Source organism: Protopterus annectens, chromosome 3.part1 (assembly GCF_019279795.1).
Source record: "Protopterus annectens isolate FY-2018-M chromosome 3.part1, PAN1.0, whole genome shotgun sequence".
Lineage (NCBI taxonomy): Eukaryota > Metazoa > Chordata > Ceratodontiformes > Protopteridae > Protopterus > Protopterus annectens.
Window position 1 is genome coordinate 524,864,631 of NC_056732.1, and position 19,209 is coordinate 524,883,839.

A 19,209-nucleotide genomic window follows, 5' to 3' on the forward strand; every position below is an offset into this window, starting at 1 on the left:
AGAAATAACTGAAATTCTGCACAAATATATATGTATAGATACACAGATAGCTAGATAAGCTAATGTATCATTTGTTATTTCAGACTGTGCTCTGCTTAGATTATGCACCTTCTGACAAGCAGAAGCACTGATTTATACTTATTAAAAAATAACTTTTCTGATCTGAAGTTCCAGGAATAGTCTCTGGCTTTGTTAAGTACAATTTCTGGTTATTACTATGATTGAGTTATAATTTTCTATGCCTTCTGTGTGTAATCAAAATAAAATTTTTTCTGCACAGTTTTACAATTAGTAAATAATAGAAGAAATTCAAGTAATTGTGAATTACTGTTCTGGTCTAAAATGTCAAATTCCATGAATCCTCAGTTTTATCTAGTACTCAGAATTCACACTTTTGTATTTCCAGTGAAAAAATGGTCATTATAGGCGACCGCTGCACCACTCCCATAGTATGTTCTTCCCTGGTGAAATCAGATCATCGGACTGTTTCATTTGAAGTTTCTATCCCACCCCTGCCCATAATCAAGCTAAAAAAAATTCTCAAAAGCTGAGGACAACCTCCTAAGGGAGGGTATCAGTAACTTCACACCACCACCCTCTCAGAGGATGCAGACAGCTATGCTGAACAGTATGCCAATGCAGTATACAACAAGCACCTGTACAACTGCATGGACTCAGCCGTACCCAACAGAACTAAAACCTGCTCCTCAAGGAAACACAAACCTGTTTGGTGGACATCCTCTATCAACAGGCTTTACAACAAAAGGAAGAAACTCTTGTCCAAGGGGAAAAAGAAACAAATTCCAAATTGGAAAAACTCCCTCCTTAACCTCAACAAGCAAATTAGATGACTAGTGAAAACCTCCAAGGCCAATTATGAATTGAAACTAGCCTCAGAAACAAAGGGAAACCATAAAGCCTTCTTCAGTTACGTCAGCACCCTCCATGGCAAAGCCCAGGTTTGTTCTGAATTAGTACTTAACAGTATCACTTACACTGATCCTGTTGACTTAGTCAACCTGCTAGCAGATAGGTTCAGCACAAACTTCACCCCCCTGTCCCCCCCAAAGGCCCTTTCGGCATCCCCTATATCACATCTACATAGATCAGGTGTTGCAGGCCCTATCCAAGGCAAAGAACACAGCTTCCATGGGACCTGATAGTATTTCAGGATGTATTCTGTACCATCTCCAGCAAGAACTAGCTTCACCATTGAGCACCCTATTCAACCACAGCCTAAGTACTGGCTTCATTCCAGCAGAGTGGAGAACTGCCATTGTCATCCCGTTGCACAAATGTGGTGCCGCTACTGACTCTGGAAACTATCACCCCATTAGCTTGACAAGTCGGATCTGTAAAGCCATGGAGCGTATTATTATATATCTCATAAACAAGAACATAGGCAATCTCCAAGCACTTGACCCCACGCAGTTCGGATTCGCCAAGTGCAGATCTTGCCTGTTGAACCTGGTTGACTTCTTTGAGACTGTCACCAAGGTCCTGGATGAGGGAAAGTAAGTACATACAGCTTACCTTGACTTGGCCAAGGCCTTTGACACAATCCCCCACTCAGGCATGATTGAAAAGCTAGTACAACTTGGCATAAAGCCCTGTCTCATTAGGTGGGTGGTCAACTGGCTTACCGATTGGACCCTCAAAGCCAAAATAAGTACCTCCACCTCTGATAGCAGACCTGCCACTAGTGAAGTTCCCCAGGGATTTGTCTTGGGACCCCCTACTGTTTGGTATCTGTTTCTCAGAGATCCAGGCAAAGACAAAAGGCCTGTGGCTGACCAAGTTTGCGGATGACTGTAAGTTGGGTGCTGTCATTGACTCCCTAAATGATGTTAACATACTGCAAGAGGGTCTCACAACAACTAATGACTGGTGCCAAAGTCATGGCCTCAAACTAAATGCAAAAAAAGTATCATCATACCATTTAGCAAAAAAACACGACTCCTACCAATGACCACATCAACGGCAAGCCCCTAAGCACACAACCTGTGGTGAGAGAACTGGGCACTCAGGTTGATAAAAACCTCATATTTGACCATCATGTAGCAGCAGTAGTCAGAAAAGCAATTTACTTGGGTCAGCTCATAAGTAAAGGGATTGCATCCAGAAAAAAGGAGGTTATTACCTCTCTATACTCCTCCGTCATTAGAACAGTAATTGAGTATAACGCCTCATTTGGGATGTACCTCTTCAAACATCTGCATCAATTAGAAAGGCCACTGAAATACCTCACAAAGAGAATCCATGGCCTCCAACACCTGTTCTATGCAGACATTATCACTGTGCTTGGTATCTTACAGATTGCTCAAGGGTTATCTGTGTCTTGTCTACAAGGCAATCTCGGACCCTGTCCTACTAGAGATGCTCCATATCCATAACTGTAACTCCTCACGCACTATCCACTCAAAAGGCCTGAATCTAATATGTGACATCAACAAAACCTGCTGGAGAGACAGGTTTGTCTCCCAGAAGCTGCCCATCTCTGGAACAAACATCCCACACACATCAAACAGAGCACCTCGCTGGCCCTCTTTAAGCGCAACCTTGATGAGTGGATGGGAAACCATAAATTTGTCCCAGGGGTTCCACCTGTGTTCCTCACTGACAGGGGTGACAGGTGCTGACTGAGGTTTCTTTTTAGGGATAAACTCTTGGCTAGGCTTGTAAGAGCCCAGGACCATTAGCCTAGTAACCTCCTATGATCCTATGATCCACAAACATATGTTTCAAAGTGTTGTGTCTGAAGAGTGTAAACCATTTCTCAGTGTGGCCATGCAAATTTGTATATGGAGTTGTACAAATGACCAGGACACACTGTTTGAGAAGTATAGTTTCACACAATGTGCTAGGCTATAGGTAAAGGTATGCTACTACTTCTGTATTTTTTTTTAATTTCTTCAAATCTCTGGGTTTCTAATGTCATGACAGGAATGGATCCCATTCCTAAGTCAAAGTAAGGTGCCTAGTAATGACTCCTTCTGCAATTCATATGGAGTTACATGTATCGGTAACATATCTAAGTTGTTGTGTCTTTCGGCTTTTCCCGGTTAGGGGTCGCCACAGCGGAACTCCAGTCCGCTAATGATTGGCAGTAGATTTTTACTTGCCAGTATTCTTTTTTATAAGACTCATTGCTCCTACTACTATTGGAACTGTCTGAGTATTCTTGTTCCAAATTATCCTCATTTCTGTCTTTAAATCCTGGTATTTCATGACTTTGTGTCTCTCTGTATATAAGTCACTGGGTGTAGCAATTTCAATGATTAATGCTATTTTTGTCTTCTTTTCATGGACTACTATATCTGGTTTTCTCGCATCTATTTTTTGAACTGTTGGTAATGGGTGATCCCACGTGATATAAACTTCATCATTTTCTATAATGCTTTGTGGCTCATGTTTCCAGTGCTTTTCAGTTACTGCAGTATTTTAGTGTTTGTACAATCCCCAGTGCAACAGTCTTACCACATTATTGTCTTTCAGTATACAGTCATTCTGCCATTAGTATGTCACAACCAGCAACAAGATGTGCAACTGTTTCCAATTCTGTTTTACAAAACCTACATTTGTCTTTTTCTCCCACATGTTCAATAGACTTTGTAAGCCAATGTGTAGATAGTCCACTATCTTGGGCCGCCAATATTAACATTTCATCTTTTGGTTTAAATACACCACCCCTTAACCATTCCTGTGTTCAATTCTGATCAACATGAGGTTGTTCCATAGCTTTCTGTACTTGAAACTATATTTATGTATTTTCCACATTTCTTGCCTTCTCATCTGTTCCTTCACCTTATATTCTTTTTTTTTTGGCACATTCAGTTGCTGCCTGATTTTTGTCGACTTCTGGTTTGATTTCCATTCTTGCTTGATGCAGATATGCTTCTGCTAAACTAAGCAGGGAAGTCATCTTAGACTTATTCTCCTCATGTTTTAAAACTTTCACTATATTTGGGTCTTGTGAGGTCAGCAGATATATATGCAGTCCTACAATTGCAGATCTATACATGTAATCAGTTTTGAGGAGGCCCATACCTCCTTCAGAATGGGGAATATATAGTCTTGGTATGCACTGATTTTTATAAATCATATGATGAGCATGAAGCACCCTTATTGTTTTCTTGTCCAATCGATCCAACAGTTTTTTGGGCCAGCCAATCACTCTAAAACTGTAAGTTAGGACAGGACGAACAAATTGGTTTATAGCTTGGACTTTGATCCTAGATGTCAACGCTATTTTCAGTATTAATTTTAGTCTTCTAAAATATTCCTTACTATGTTTTGTTTGCATTTGTTCATGTTTTACTGTTGATCCTTCATCTTGCCCCATATATTTATGCACTCTCTTACTCAAGTTCTTTATATCACATTCCTGTCCCAGACTGATGTTTTCTTGGTGCTGTACCTTTCCTGTTAAAGGTTGCTTTTGCACATTTATCAAGACCAAATTACATTTTTATATAATCTGAAAATGTTTTGATCACTTGCGATTGTGCTTTCAGTTCTTCATCTGATGGACTCTACAATTTTAAGTCATCTACAAAAAGATGAGAAGTCTTTACAATCTGTTGTTTACTGGGAGCTAAATTGTAGCCATGACCTAATCTGTTAAGTAAACAGCTTGGTAGGTTAAGGGGAAGACAAAAAAAGCAGCGGTGACAAAGAGGCACCCTGGAATATCCCTCTTTGAATTTTTATTCTTGGAATAATAATTTGAACCTTATCATGGCTTAACTGCATAGTGGTCTGCCACTGTTTCATGGTCACTGTAATGTAATCGATCAGTATAGGGATTATCTTATACATTTTTAAAAACTCTTTTATCCATGAATGTGGGATAATATCCAATGCTTTGTTGCAGTGGTGGCTGATGACTTCAAATCAAAGGGGGGGCTGCAGGAGACAGATTAATGGGAGGGGCCAATGGGAAAGGGTGTGGCCAACTAGAAAGGGGCAGAGCTATGCTCAAAACTGCAAAAACTGAGAATTTAATTAAATATACTGCCCTGGGTGCCAAACTGTCATCATGAGAGTCCAATCAAGACAAAATGAAGTGGAGAAGAAAAAAAATATTTCAATGTATTGGCTACATGACAGCTTACTTAATATCTAGATGGAAACAAAAAGGTTGTGAGGCATGAAAAAATAAATTACTTTTTAAACACATTACTGGAATGCCAGCCAAAATCAAGTATAAAAAAACAAGCAGCACTCAATTCAAACCACTTTTCCTTGCACTGCAGTTCTGATTATAATTTATATTCAGCTTTATAAAAGTACCAAGTAACATGCTGAAATTAGCAATTTCTGTGATACCCCCACTTGTAAAAATGTATATTCTTCATGTTTCACTGTTGCAGTCATCACATTTGGGTTATCCCTGCCAGGGTAGCCCTCGGCCGGCCCGAATACCAGAGACTTAGTATTTCTGTGTCGGTTGCTGTTGCTTGAGGACTGACATCAGGTCAGTAGTATAAAGTAAGGTAGCCAACACCATTACATCAGTCTTTCTTGCCATGGAGCCCAAAGCAGAAGCAGTTTGCAAGAGTGCCGGTCGGCCACTACCTGAGTTTTCATCTACCGAATTGAAGTTGAAGTCTTCTAAAGCTAAGTACCCCATTGGGGATCCTTTTTTCTTGCACTAACCGATGTCAGAAAAAGTTAATAACTGTCTCGCCTGTGGAAAGCAAATACCACACCAAGACTTCCACTCTTACTGCATCAGTTGTTAAGGCCCAGACCATGACGTCCCCCATTGTCACTTCTGTGCTTTGTTCAATGCCGGAACTATCCATTGTCAGGACATTATTGTAGCCAGATATTTTTGCTTACAGTCCTCGAATTCTGATATGGCTTCGGTAAGCCATCCAACAGCAGATCTTCTGAGAAAACATAAAAATAAAGACAGAGACAGACTGCACAGGTCCAAACCTACCGATGATGCTTCTATTAAGCTAGTCATCAGTTTTCCGGTACTCAGTGAGGTGCTTTTGCAGCCCCTAATGCCCGCTTCTGTTGATTTGAAGGCTGCTACAGAGACTGTTTCAGAGTCTGGTATGCCACAAAACTCTTCTTCGACTAAAGATCCTGTGGTCGTCTCTACCTTGGATGGGTTAGGAGCGACTGAGCAGGCACCAGCTTCCAAGGAAGTCCTTTGCACTACCAAATCTTGACACAAACCAATGTCGTCTTTCACGACTACCATTCTTTCAAAAATGACTGAGTTTCTTAGGCCCAGGGTACGGACCACAATTAAGAAACCGAAACCCGGCATACTTTAAGGGAGCATTTCAATGGGATAGTCAGGACTACCCTCAGTCTAAAAAGAGACTCAGGGAATTCCTAGATCTTCCACAACACAGACCCTTGGTCATCCCCCCAATGTTGTGGACCTGTCAACCCATGTTGTGGAGGATGTTTTCCTCAAATTCAGCTTGACTTCTGATGCCCTTCCTCCAGCTCCCAGAAAACCAGACAGGTACTACAGAGTCCTTGACTCACACAAATATTTTTTTAAAAATCTTACAGCTGACTCTGAGGTCATTTCTCAAGGGCCAAAAGGGATTAAAGCAACCTCTGCTTAGAATCCCACCCCCTCAGATAGGGATTCCCGAGCACTGGACAGATGGGATAAAAAAGTATACACCTCAGCTACTCTTGCTATCAGGCCACTAAATTGTCAGTTCCATATGTTGAAATTTCAGCAACATACCTTGGAACTCCTTAAACAAAAAATGTTTTCCTTTCCTGCTTGGGCAGAATCTAAAGATTTACAAGAGTTAATGCATTCTGCAAGTCAAGTAACTAAACACACCTTGCACTGTGGTTTTGATACCCTAGAAGCTTCTTGCAGGGCAGCAGTCACTGGATCTGTCATTAGAAGGCATGCGTGGCTTAAGGAACAGCCCCTGCCAGACCATGTCAAATCTAAATTGTTGGATGCCCCCTTGCACAAAGATAACTTATTTGGCATTAAGGCAGGAGAGGTCTTAAAAAAGATGGAAGAAAAAGCAAAATATATGCAAACAGTTAAGGATTTCTTGCAGGTCCAGCCCCCTAGGTTCAGCAGGCATTGTCCCTCCAACACTGGATTTTCCCAGTAAATTGGCCCATCCTAGGCCCCATGGAAACAGACCCCCCCCCCAAGACAGCAGTGACAGGGAATGCAGTGATCTAAGCAGTGGACTACCTCCACTTCAAAACGAGGGAGTTATAAGCCACCCCCTTATGGTAAGAACTCACAGTGACTCACCTCCTCCACCCCCTCCCTTTGCCCACCTGCACTTACCTCTAGGAGGAAAACTCTCCTTTCACACAAGCACCTGGGCCACCATTACCAAGAACCACCAATTTTCCTTCCACACCCTTCCAACCCCAAAAGGGTTCCCATATCTACCACCAAATTAGTGAGCAGAGGCTCAAAAGCAAATGCTTTCCCTGCTCTCTATGAAGGCAGTAGAGCACGTTCTTGCAGAACAGATAGGCCAAGGTTTCTACTCCAAACTATTTCTGGTAACCAGAAAAGAGGGCACCTGGCACCCCATCCTCAATCTATGCATTCTAAATACCTTCCTGGTGATCCCAAAATTCAAAATGCTCACACACCAGCAGCTAGCTGCTAACCATGCTGTCCAAGGATGCTTTGCTAGCCACCATAGATCTAAAAGAGGCTTACCTCCACATTCTTTTCAGGGAATCATGCAGGAAATATCTCTACTTCAGGGCAGGATATCAACACTTTCAGTTCTTTGCGCTTCCCTTTGGCTTATCTACTGCTCCCAGAGTTTTCCCAGAGTTTTCACAAAATGTCTGGCTCTGGCCATTGCCTTTTGCAGACAAATAAATGTTCAGATTTACCCATACTTAGATGACTGCCTTATTCAGGCAGACAGCCAGGAAAAGCTGCTCAAGCACTTGGCCTTTGTAAAGACCCTCCTGATCTCTCTAGGGTACACAATCAAGGAAAAGAAATCCAAGCAAGTGCCCACCCAAAGGATAATCTTCCTGGGAGCAAGTCTGAACACAGCATCACAGATGGCATACCTTACACAAGAGAAACAAATTTTCCTGACAACCTACTTCTCGCAACTAGCCACCAGCCCCCAGCTATCTGCAAGGAAGAATCATGCAAGCTCTGGGGTTCATTGCTTCTTGCATACTACTCATTCCATATGCCAGACTGAATATGAAGAAACTTCAGTGGTACCTAAACAGCCTTTGGTGTCAACACTCTCAAGACCTGGAAACTCTTCTATCTATAATTCCTTGCCTTAGAAAAGATTTTCTTTGGTGGGCAACAGGATGCTCCCTCAACAAGGGAATGCCTTTCTCCCCATCCCCTGCCACCCAGACTCTCACCACAGATGCATCAGACTATCCTTGGGGTGCACACCTGGACAGCAGGTGCATACAGGGCCAATGGAGCCCACAGCAAATCCCTCTACACATCAGTCAAAAAAAGATGATGGCTGTGCAGCACTCCTTGATAGCTTTCAAGCCCATTCTCTCTCCAGGGACTCTCCTGATCAAAACAGACAACACCACTGTGATGTGGTACATCAACAAGCAGGGAGGGCCTCACTCATACCCTCTATGCAGGCTGGTCATGATCCTTTGGCACACAGCCTCTGCCATGCAACTACACCTGTTAGCACAATTCCTACCAGGCTCTCTGAACTCTCTGGCAGACCAATTAAGCAGAAATATTCTGGCTCCACATGAGTGGCAACTCAACAGAACTACCTTCACCCTAATAACTCAGAAATGGGGAACCACCAAGATCGACCTGTTTGCCTCCCATACCAACCATCAGCTCAGCACATTTTGCACCAGGGAGCTTCACTGCATGGCTTAGAAAGTGGATGCCCTGGCCTTCCCCTAGGACAATCTATCAGTCTATGCCTTTCCTCCCCTACCTCTCATCCCTAGGGTACTGCTCAAAATAAGGGAGGAAAAACCAAGGACCATTCTTATACCTCCAGACTGGCCCAGACAGCACTGGTACCTCTTACTGTGCAGCCTCTCCCCACTGCCTCCATGGCATCTTCCTCAGATTCCAAACTTCCTGACCCAGAGGGAAGGGGAATTCATGCATCCCCAATTACAGACACTCAATTTGGCAGTTTGGCTTATTCCCTAACCCAAGACCAGTCTGCCAACCTCAGTAAACAGGTTTTGGATGTTATCCATGAGGTCAGATGCACTAGCACCAGAAAGTCTTATGCTGATAAATGGAAAAGGTTCTGCATCTGGATCCAGGCTAAGGGAGCCAATATGGCACAGCCCTCCCTCCCTCTCATCCTGGAATACTTAGCTGACCTACTACACAGTGGCCTATCTTTCTCCTCTATAAAAAATCATGAATCTGCTATTTCTGCTCATTTTCACACTGAGCAGCCCTTTTTCTCACACTCTTTCATCAAACAGTTCCTAACACTGGCTAGCAACTTGAAGGCACCAGCACCAGCTTGGGACCTTAACTTTGTATTGGAAAAGCTCACCTTGCCCCCTTTTGAACCAGCTTCTTCTGCAAAGCTAAAATTTCTCTCCTGGAAGACAACATTTCTTCTGACCATCACTTCAGCCAGAAGAGTCTCTGAACTGCAAGCACTCATGGCTGTGGAATCCTTCATCACCTTCCATGCAGACAGGGTATCCTTCAGAACTAACCCATCCTTCATGCCCAAGGTGGTGTCCAGTGTGGCTCTCAACCAATCCATTCATTTGCCCACCTTTTTTCCTAATCCTCAGAACAAGGGGGGAAGGATTCTTCACTCTCTAGATGTGCACAGACAGCTCAGATAGTATCTGGACAAGACTAAACCCTTCAGAAAGTCTGATCAATTGCTGGTTAGCTTTGCTACAGAGGCAGAATGCAAACTTATCTCCAAACAAACCATTTCCAAATGGATAGCACACTGCATCCATTTCTGCTACAAACAGCATGGAAAGCCTCCCCAAAGGGGGTCAGAACACACTCCACCAGAGCAGCCTCCACCTCTGCAGCTTTCCTCAGAGGAGTCCCCACCAGGGACATCATGGAGACTGCCACCTGGACATCTGTTCACACATTTACCAAGCATTACCACCTGCCTCTCTTTTCCAAATCCAGGGCAGGGTTTGCCTCTGAAGGCTTGCAGGGCATCCTAGCCAGCCCCTAATTTCCTTGACTGCCTCTAGCCATTTCCTCAGCTTTGGGAATCAACCCAAATGTGATGACTACAACAGTGAAACAGGAAGAACATAGTACAGTTGTGTACACTTACCATAAATGTAGATGTTCGAGTGTATTCACTGTTGCAGTCCTGGTTTCCCTCCCTCCACCCCCTTTCTTCTCTTTCTCCTTTCATTACCATTATTCCTTATTGTTCTCCTTTCCTTACAAGGGACATATTGATATTTATTTTCCATTGGTGGGGTTCTTCCACCAGAGCCTGGCATCCTACTTGGGCGCTCCTGATAGGTTAGAGCAAGAAAAACTGATGTAATGGTATCCATGAGGCCAGATGCTGCCTTACTTTATACTACTGATGACCTGATGTCAGTCCTCAAGCAACAGTGAATACGCTCGAACATCTATATTTATGGTAAGTGCACACAACTGTACTTTCTTATCTAAAAAATACCTGCTGCCTGACTACAGCTATCTACTTGTTTCATGAGGAAAACATGATCAAAGTAAAAAATGAACAGCAAACAAGAAACAAGCTCAAGATAAATTGCTTAAAGGATTACTACACAGGTTATGGACCACACATGATAAATTGGCATTCTGTTTAGTTTACAGTAAAGCCTGCAAAGATGATTGCAAGTCTCTAACAAATGTAATGAACTTCTGAAAATACTATAATCTTGTCCTTTATTACAAATACTGTCATATGCATTTCAATACCTAGGGCTTATACATTAGCTAGTTATGTAAATATTCTCTGCATGGCAACAACAAAAAGGCTTTCAATGTTGATAATCCTTTAATGGCATGCTTATTAAAGCTTACTTGCATCTGATGGTCATTAAAACATTGCTACTTAAACACAGAGCAACAGGCACTGCAACAACATGCATTTTCTGAATAATAAGAAGCATAAATCAACAGTATAAAAATATGACAGAAAACTAGAACATTCTGCAAAATCAAGGACAGATGAAAAGCCACTGTAGTACTTGTGTCTACCTTGGATGGGGGATACTCTGCGCACTTACACTGCATAACTGCTCCTTGCCTTGCTTGGACACATCCAGAGTCACTACTTGGGGGAGTGTGTTACAACAAGTATGTCACAATTTGAAATGTTTCTGGCTGACAGTGATGGCCTCGACACATTTGTCACACTTCTCAACCTCAGAGCAAGGAATCTGGAAAAAGCCATAAATAGAAGTGAGACAGAGGCCCACAAATAAGGACAATTTTTAAATATTGCTCTTATAAACTTAGAAAGATAATAGAATAGTAGGTCTTGCATTAGTGTGAATTTTCTGAAGGGTATGAAATCTGAAACTCAAATGTCTGTTATTATTTTCTAGCTTCAATCTTTAATGATTTGCCACTAATATACCAGAAGACCACAATTTTATGAAAAACAGACCAAAAATGTGATGCAAAAATATAAAATAGCCACACAATATAGCTGGGAACCTGTCAAAGAAGGGACACTTTTTTTAATATTAGCACGGTTAAGTTGAGCAGCTGACAAAATAAGAGAATCTACATGTGTTTCTGAAATAAAAAGTAATCTGTAATTCTGATCATTACAATTATTTATTAATTGTAAACCCCTCTACGTTTCTTCCAAAATTGCCATTTTTGCAGAGGGATTATTGGGGGAGAGCAACATTTTGAGCCAAAATCGAGGACAGTTGAGAGGTTTGGATATACCTAATTCTATAAAACACTTTATTTGCATGTACCTCTCAACCTCTTAATGCAGGAAATCCAGACATGGCCAAATTTACTGGGAGAATAAACAAACAGTACTGAAAATTGCTCTTGTATAAACTAAGTCTTGCTTTAGCATGGATTTTTCTGAAGGGAATGAAGTCTGAAACTCAATGTCTGTCATTATTTAATGACTTCATTCTTAAATGATTTGCCAGAAAAACACAAATTTTATGAGTTACAAACCAAAAATAAGAAGCAAAAATCTATTCAATCGGTGAAAATCTGGACAGTTGAGAGGTATAATTCAGCTGTGAGAATTGTGTGGCAGAAATCCTACATGACGGACTTAGCTCCCTAGGTGTGGACAATAAATACCCCCTCAAAAAAAAAAAAAAACAGAAGATCTAAGAGAAGTGATTGCTTCAATTTGGCTTCATCACCTTCAGTAGCATTCAGACTCAATCAGTGAAGATATTCAGTAACAAAAAAAGTTTGTGCTTGTAGACAGTTGATTTAACTGGTTCCTAATCGAACACATCCAACCAAGAACTGGGAGGGGGCGTACCTGAGCTGATCAGATAATCAATAAACACCTTCTTGATCGTATTAAATTATATTCCTTGTATAATACAGTACAGTTATTAGAGGGCATTTTAAATGTATTGTTTTGAACATTTTCCTGTAAACAATGAAACAAAAGGCATGCAGCAATAATGACAAAACTGCCCAATTCAGAACATTTCAATCATAAAAGTCTACTCAAACTTCTACAATCCACCAGTATCAGTAAATATGCACAATCTCTTCAGAAGTAAAAGTCATTTAAATAATTCCACATTAAAGAGATCTGTAACTAATGACAAGGTTGCTGCTAGCAAACAACTTTATATTCCATTATTTCATCTACAAATAAAGTGCCTGTTGCCCTTGAGGAATAAATTGCCTATATTACATTAAAACATGATAAGCTAGTAATATTGCAACAGAGAATGGATGGCAAATGGATAACAGATTCATAGTTAATAGGTGTCTCTGCCAAAGAGGACATTCTCAGGACTGCAACATCCACCCCCTTTAAAAGTACAGCACAGTACAGTATCAGCAATGCATCTACATACTGTGGGAATATAACCCACAGCCTTCTGCATCAAAAGCCAGTATTCAACCTGTTATGCTATTAACAATGCAAGCAGAGTCAGCATAAGCAGTACTAAACTTCTCTTCCCCTGAAGCTTTCAGCTCCTTGTAAAATCCACTCGACACTCAACTGTATTTCTCAACTTTGCAGCACAAGAAATCTGGAAAAAGACAAAATTTATTGGGTGGGAACAAAAGCCCCAAACCCAGGGACACATTTTAAACATTGCTTGTATAATCTTGGAAAGTTGCTAGAGTAAAATGCCATATTACCACCATGCATTTCACTGCCAAGTCTTAGCCCCAGGACCCTGTGCACAACAATCAGAGCAACATACCACTATGCCAAATCACCTGTTTCTTGAAAGACAGGAAGACTGAAACTTAAATGGCTTTCATTTAGTGAATTCAGTTCTCACCATAGCTGTCAACCTCTTAGAGCAAAACACCTGGAGAAACCCAATAATGGGGGAATACAACCCCCAAACATATTCAGTGAATTCAGTTCTCACATTGCTCTCAACCTCTTAGCACAAAAAACCTGGACAAAGCCAATAATGGGGGAATACAGCCCCAAAAAATAGGGACACATGTCAAATATTGATCTTATAAACTTAGAACATTGCTAGAATAAAGGTTTTGTGTTACCATGTATCTTCTATAGAATATGAAGTCTGAAATTCAAATGCCTGTCATTATTTAGTGAATTCAATCCTTCACTGATTACAAAAAATCAGAAAAAACACAGATTTTATGAGGAACAGAACAGAACAAATCTATGAGGCAAAAAACTGGACAATTTTCACAAGTGGTGGTGGGTAGGGAATTCAGGCTCTTGCTACCTGTATCCAAAGTACAGGGTTTGAGCCTGAGTAACTCTAGCCACCGAGTATATTTAACTAGGGCATTACACACACACACACACACACACACACACACACACACACACACACACACACACACACACACACACACACACCTACATACAAATTCCCTTGCAGTTTCATGTCATTCCTGGAGATGAACCTTCCCTTGTAAGAAATTCAAATTCCCTTCTCTTGCAGCAAGAGGCAATCAGTAGCTATCCACATATGTTACGTTGCAGTCTGATTTCCCTTGTATCCACGTATGTGACTGCAGACATTGCAGTCTGATCCCCTTCCAGTCTATGCAGTTACAAACCGCATAGACTTCTGGGCATCTGTATACTGAAGCTTTCTCTGTAATCTGGACTAGTTAAACAGCAGTCCGGATTTACAGAAACCCGGAACTCACCAAGCACGCATCTGCAGTTCAAGTTCCAGGACTCACAGCTAATTATTTTATTTTTAAAATTCTTTTTTTTCACTTTTACAGCTGGGGGGAATGCAGTCCTGCAGTCCAATAGCATGAGCTGCCCCTGCTTTTTTGTAGTCTATCCATGCCATACTTAGATTCTTCCCCTTTTTACAGTTCTCCATTATAACTTTGTTTAACAACAAATGATCCTTTGTTCCATATGAGTTTCTTTTGTTACCCTTTTGTTGTATTGCCATAACTGAGTTTTCATCTAAATGATTATAAATTTTATTGCCATCAATTCTAGTGTATATTTTGTACAGCACTGGAAGGCAAATTATTGATCTATAGTTTTTCAGATAGCTTGCAGGTTCACTCTTAAGAAGAAGTACTGAAGTACTGTTTTTCCTGTTGTTAACTAGGTTGGTGTCTGTTCGGAGTGGGCATATAAATAGTTCTTACTCATGGCTAAATCTTCATGTAAAGATGTTAATACTTTTAGCTAGAAGTTAGGTACTGCATCTGGGGGTGGAGGTTTCCAATTAGGGGCTTTTCTTAGTTTTGTTTCAATCTCTCTGGCCATTACTTCATCCCATTTCATATACTGCACATTTGAACTTCTCATTCTTTCTTTTACTTATTCTATCTATTTAGCATCTTTGTTATATTCCACAGTGTCTTCAAAGATATTTCTCCAAAATGTATCCATTTCTTCTTTTTTAGTGGTGTTTCAATTTCTTTTGCCTTGTTTCCAAATTCTGTTTAAAAATTTTTGGGTCATCAATAAATAGCTTATTTTGTGCTTTCCTCTTTATATTTATCTGCAAATCTTCTAATTTTTCTGCCTCTGCTTATATTTTTAGTTTATTATTTGCGATAGTGCATGACAGATCACGATCTGTTTTGATACTGCGCATTGCTTTTATTACATTTATGTGCTTGAGTATTTTTCTTGATCCGTTCCCTATTATACTCAACAGTGACACTTCTTGTCTTAATTGCTTTATAGTTTTCTCAGTTAGATACTTCCATGATGGCATTTGATTTCTCCCGTTCTTTTCCCCTACTTCCCTGTGTTTATCTGGTGAGACTTTATCTGTTATTAATTTAGCTGCACAGTAATATATTCTATTTATGTCTGTAATATCACATGAATCTCTATGAACAGTCCTACTTACTGTGTTTGTTTGTTTTATCAAACTTCTAACTTTTTAGGTTGTAATGACTTTCTGTAGTCTTATTTCTTTCTTTGATATTTATATGTCTGTCCATCTCGATTAAATCAAGCAACACTTCTCTTAGATCATTTTCTTCTAAATTGAGGGCACATTGTTTGCTCTCCTGTTCCTGTAGGCATTCTACAGGAAGTTCCGGAATATCTTCCTGTGCCACATTCTCTTCAGTTTCATCCTGTGCCATCTGTGACTCTTTCATATGGGAACCCACTGGCCTATCACTCCACAACATTGACTGCATCAGAGTTGGCAAAGTTTTGTTTTCCTTCCCTTGCTGTGCAATTCCAGCTGAACGTTTGTACTGGTTTGCTATGGAAGCCAAAGTTTCTTTATATGGCAACTGATCAGATGTTTCCCGCTCCACTGGCTTCTCCTTAATTTGGGGATCCATTGCTCTATCCTGCTATGATGTTATCAGAGTTAGGTTTTCTACTCTACATCCTTTGCAAGTAATCAATAACCTCACTTTCTGTTTCTTTAACTTCTCCACCATTACTAATCCTCTTTTCCACTTTTCCTGTCTGTTTTCTTATTTTTTGTATTGTAAGATATTTCATATCTGTATGCCTTTGCCTGTATTTCTCTTCAAATGCCTTTGGTGCTGCTGTTTTTTTATTGATTAGTTTTGCTTTCTCCCTTGCATAAATGTTGCACCATACTAAATCTCTTTTTCTTTCCCATGTCCATATTTCTTTTTTTATAACTTTCAAAAATCTCTGCATTTTGTTCTTTATATTTTTGCATTTTCTTGGTCACTTCTTTTTCCAAACGTCCTAAGGTTTCAGGTCTACATAATGTTTTTCATTAATCTGTTGCATTAATGAGCACAAAATTGTTTTTTAAGCTTATCACAGTTTTTCTTGTGCAAATATTTTTCTTTCCTCTAATGTCCCTCTTAATCTTTTTTGCATAACTTCTGTCTGGAAATTCTAGGCTTCTTGCATAATAGTAACAATATATAATTTCTTGCTTATTCACAATAGTCCACTCTATTGTCTTTATGGCTCTTTTCTGGCCTATCAGTTTTTTATGATTTTTGTGACATACTACTTCCTTCTACAACAGAGGCTCCTTCCTCCCCTGGGCCTGGCCTAGCCTCATTGTAGGAATGTTTCTGTGTCTTGAGAATTCTACACTGTTATTTTTTCCAGTCCTGGCACAACTGTACCTACCAGCAATAGGCACATTTTTATCCTGGGTCTTGTGCACCCAGCTATCTTTTTATTTTTTTTAACCTAATTCTGTCCACGATATATGCTATATAAAATACAGTCTATATATTAGTGTCATCTTGTAAGATTTTGTGAAAAACATGGTCCACCTCATGGATGTAGTAACCAAGACTTGAGGATGAATTCAGTTCCAGAAATACTACTCTCCTTTGCCTGCTGATTTATCATCTCTTCATATGGACAGTATAACTGTTGCTATGATGCATAATATTTGCCATCAAAAATGTCCCTCTGAGCAGTGCTCCATGGACTGGTGGAAAAATTAAGGACTGGGCATTAGAAATTTAGTAATATTGTAATTATTAAGTGATATTTTCAGGATAGATGCTTCGACATTATCAAGACAGATAGTAAGTGCAGCAGCACCACATTCCCACTGGGGCTCTGAAGATTAAAGTCATATTAGAGTCACTGGATAGCCCCAACTAAAGTAAATGGAGTTTTTTTTTGCCAATCATTAATTGCCTGGTTTTGTATAACAATGTCAGTCACATGTCCAAAAGAATTAGTGAATTATGGGATATTAGTGTAGTCTTAATGTTTTATTCTCAGGTATGCAAATAGGGTTCATATTACGTTATCGAAATATAACGTAATCAAACGGCCGAAACATCAAAACGGCCGCATTTCGAAACTTTTATTTTGGGGGGCTGTGCCCCCCACACCCCCCGCTAAATATATATTCCAAATCTGAGCTTGCAACACAGTGAGGAAAGAGCAAATATCCAAATCTTCACTGTACTGCGATCCCACAATTCAAACTTCGAAATGTGGATGTTTAGATGTTTTGGCCGTTCGATTAAGTTATCTTTCGATAACATAGTAGGAACCAATGCAAATATGCCAGAAATATGTACATATAAATGTATGTGTATGCATGCATGCATATATATATATATATATATATATATATATATATTTGTCTATCTCTCGCTCTCTCTCTATATATATATATATACACATATATATATATATATGTATATATATATATATATATATATATATATATATATATATATATAGGTCTACTTTTAAATCTTGAAAGACTGAAAGCCCGACTGTCAGTATCTTGAGACCTAAATATCGAACACCCACTATACCGAAATATCAAAGAAACAAATGTCACTATACCGAAAATTCATAATACCGAGTTTTCAGCAAGTGATATTCAGTTTTTTAATATGACCTCCACCACAACATCACAAACAATACTACCCCCTACATCATAACTAAGCAACTAAACACACACACACACATACACACACACACACATACACACACACACACACACACACACACACACACACACACACCAACAAAACCTATGCATAAGCACCCACCACACCCCTGCTACTTATATATACTAACTCCGAGGTCACACTACCATGAAATACACAAAAAAACTACCATTACACACCATACACTTACTTTGCACACCATCACACATAGACGTGAAAAACACACATACTACACATTCAAAAAACATACCACTTTCAACACTAACACACACATGCACTCACCTATCTAACCCATCCTTCTCCCAAAACATCCCACACAACTAAAATACAAACATTTCCTACCCAAAACCCTTAAACACTTACAACCTACCTGAGTCTCCATACACAACCACACATTGTCCGCCATGTCTAACTCCCAGACCACAATGCACTGCAGACACAAAGCAGAACACACCACACCAAAAGCAGATTCGATAATCTAAAACTTAGGAAAGTGCAGTTCCGAATAACTGCACTTTCGATATTTTCATCTCAAGATACTGAAAGTTGATCTTTCAGTCTTTTGAGATTTTAAAGGGATCTCATATGTATATTTTTATGCAAATTTATATTTTATTTATTTACCCTTTGTTGTCTGGGTTAGTCCTACTAGGCTAGTGATCTAATATATGGGCATTCCCGAGGTGGTATTTGTATTATTAGAGGAAATGTGGCCATGGTATCAGGGAACTTCCCCTACCCTTTCTGACAAGCAGGGTTTCATTTTCATTGAGGCACTTCCTGCTTCTATTCCAGGTGCAGAGGCAGCCTGGAGAAGCAGGGGGAGTATAATTGAGGAGGAGAACATGAGCAGTGTAAGTCATGTTTGTGTAAATGAAGGCAATGAGCAGTTGGACGTGAAGGCAAAAGCGAGTGGAAGTGAAGAGAAGGCAGTTGAGCCTTCTGTTACTGAAAGATGCAGATTAGAGAATTTGGAGAATGGAGGGAAGACATTCGTACCTTGAAACTGGTTATATGATGGAGAAATTTTAAGGGGAATGTATGTATATACAAAAAACTTTACACATTGGATCTTATATGTATTTAAACCATTCTACAGAGAGACTAAAAAAGCTACACATTCAGTTTAGAACTGAAGTGGAAAAAGGGAGTTTAAAAACATTTAAATGAAACATGTAAGGCGGTAATAGACATATCAA